A 3,204-nucleotide genomic window follows, 5' to 3' on the forward strand; every position below is an offset into this window, starting at 1 on the left:
GCGCTTGCCTAAGTGTTTGAAATCCTACCGAGTGGAGAGCAGACCTCCCACTCGGGGGCTTAGCTGCAGCCCAGTGCTCGCCTAAGTGTCTGAAATCCTACCGAGTGGAGAGCAGACCTCCCACTCGGGGGGCTTACCTGCAGCCCAGTGCTCGCCTAAGTATCTAAAGTTCATACTGAGTGGAGGGCAAACCTCTCGCTCGGGGACTTAGCTGCAGCCCAGTGCTCGCCTAAGTGAATTGGGGGACAAGTCGATGGCAATAAGCGCTTCGCTTTAACCTGCAAAAGACGCCTCAAACCAAATGCAAACATATTCAGCGACGAACCCAAGTTCGGATAACACCTAACGGAACCGAAAGTACTCAGGCGCTAGGCCTGTTAAGGTTTGTCAGTTACAAAACTCACTCGGCATACCGAGGCAAATCTAAAGTATCAAGCTCAGAAGTTTTTTACCCCTCCTGTGGAGGACTGGAAGGTGCCACAAACTCGTCCAGATCAATTCCATCTGCAATCCGAGTGGCAGCGGCAATGAAGGTCTCCATGAAAGATCTGAAATCGCGCTTCTTGGTGTTGGCCACCCTGAGAGCCACCAGCTTGTCCTCTCGTGCATCCTTGCAGTGAACGCGGACCAGAGACAGAGCAACATCCGCGCCGCACCTGGCCGAAGACTTCTTCCACTCCTGCACACGACTTGGGACCTCGTTCAGTCGAGTCATCAGAGACTCAAGGTCGTTCTGGAGTGTCTCTCTTGGCCAGAGTGTTGTGTCGATGCGGGAAGTTGCGACCTTCAGCCTTGCGAGATAATCGATGATGGCAGCAACACGAGATTCAAGTCGGAGCACGTTCATGGCGACTTCATCTTTCACAGGAGAGTTGATGGGGTCCAGGTTTACTTCCAGTCGGCCAGTCTCCTCTTCAAAGTTCTGACAAAATTCTGCAAGCACAACCACCGAGTCAAGACAAACAGTCGGAGGTTACAATTAAAATATTTGTTTGATACAAAGGATTACCTTCAAGCATGAGGAACAACTTCTTGGCGAGTCCACCCAGATAAGCCTCTAGATCATTCTTCTTTCTCTTCAACTCACTGGCCTTATCATTCAGGGTGGTCTTGTCGCTTTTCAGTCGACTGACCTCCTGGTTGGCAGCATCAAGAGCAGCTTTCAGATTGGTGTTTTCTTCTTCAAGCTTAGTCACTGAAGCCAGCTTCTCATCCGCAAGCCTGGTCTTCTCTAAAGCAGTTTTTTGCCAAGTCAAGCTCTTGTTTCTTCAGGGCATCCCTCACTTTGCCTGCAAAGTTACAGTGAGATTAGATTCGGAAACAAGTGAGAGGCAAAGGCAGTCGTCAAAGGCCTCACCAAGCATACCTTTAGCTTCCTCCTTCGCCTTCGTCAAGTTCTCTTGGGCCAGTTTCAGATCGAGCTCGAGCTGAATGTGTTTGTTCTCCAACTCAGTATAACGAGCCGCAAAGTCACATGATTTCTACGAAGAACCAATCGACAGATGTCAAAAACAGTTCACTTCCGAGTGAGTAAGGAAAAATCATAGTGTTTCTAAGACTACAGCCGAATGCAAACATTCGACCATAGTCTCGGGGACTACACCCAGTGGGTGCACTCAGCGTGCCCCCAGTAGTTTCATCAGTTAGAGTCGACCAGTCGACCAACAACACAAAAAAAAACCGAAGGTATTCTTCAGACTATAATCGACCGCAAGCAGTCGACCACAGTCTCGGGGACTACACCCAGTGGGTGCACTCAGCGTGCCCCCACCGGTCTATGAGTCTATTCGACCTAGTCGAGTAAGGAAAAAAACTTAAGACATAAAGACTATAGTCGACTGCCAGCAGTCGACCATAGCCTTGGGGACTACACCCAGTGGGTGCACTCAGCGTGCCCCCACTAGTCCAGAATTTCAATCGACACACCCACTGGGTGCAAGATAAACTCTAAGAATTGCAGAAAGAAGAGTTTACAGATATCATATCCTAACAGAACAGGCAGTGACCGACTGACCTGAACATTACTCTAAAGAGCTGAACTGGCGTCATAGGCTGCCTGGCTAGCTTCTCGTATCGCCTTCACTTGCTCCATCATGACCCCCGCTCGGCGTATCGCTTCTCTAGCAGCACTGGCTTGGTCTTCTGGAACGGAGTACACTACTAGGAAAAGGGCTATAGATGGAAATGACACTAATGGCGCACCAGACAAGTGGTGCGCCATTAGTATATACTAATGGCGCACCACCCTCTGATGCGCTATTAGTGTTGAAACTACGAATGGCGCACCCTGACCACGATGCGCCATTAGTACCAATTTTTTTTTGAACTAGTGCGCCTGTCCAAACATACTAATGGCGCATCCCCTGGTGGTGCGCCATTACTAGTTGTAACTAGTAATGGCGCACCATCCAGGAGGTGCGCCACTAATGTTATTTTTTTTATTATTGCTTTTATTCCTTTTTTTGCAAAAGTTCTAATGGCGCACCGCCAGGGGGTGCGCCATTAGTAACCTGGATTACTAATGGCGCATTTGTTGCTGGTGCGCCATTAGTAAGTGGGCAGCAACAAGATATTTTGGACAGCCTCTCCTCCCACACTCACTTTCTCCCCACTTCATTCTCTCCACCGCCTCCTCCTTGTCTCGGGTGCCTCCTCTTTTTCACCTCATTTCCACCATAGATTCATTCAAATTAAGTGGTTAAGTTACCTTGTTTTGCTAGGTAAGTAAGGGGGGAAGCTATATTTATGTTGTTCTCCCTACAAACAATGTGCACATGCACTTTTTATGGCCTAGCTAGATCTATGTATGTTCGTGGTGTTGCATATGTTTGTGGTGTTGCATATGTTTGTGGTGTTGCATATGTGTTTGTGTTTGGAGGTGTACCGGTATTTGAAATGCGATAGTTGCCAATATTTTGCCGGAATGTTGATTCATTTCCGTTTCGGCGAGAATTTTGGCATTAAGCATTCTTTTTGGTCCTATTTTTAGGGAAAGTCATGCCAAATTTTTTCTTGGTTCTAAAATATCGTTTTGCTCTACCCCGCAGGCGACCATGGTCCGCACGATGACCGAAGGCATCGTGAATAGGTTTTTGAGGTCCGCGAAGGCCGAGATGCTTCAAAAGAACGAGACGGAGATAAGATGTCCATGTCGAAGATGCAAGCTGAATAGCCTTATTGCGGACCCGGATTCCGGGCAGGTGC

Source organism: Triticum dicoccoides, chromosome 6B (genome assembly GCF_002162155.2).
Source record: "Triticum dicoccoides isolate Atlit2015 ecotype Zavitan chromosome 6B, WEW_v2.0, whole genome shotgun sequence".
Classification (NCBI taxonomy): domain Eukaryota; kingdom Viridiplantae; phylum Streptophyta; class Magnoliopsida; order Poales; family Poaceae; genus Triticum; species Triticum dicoccoides.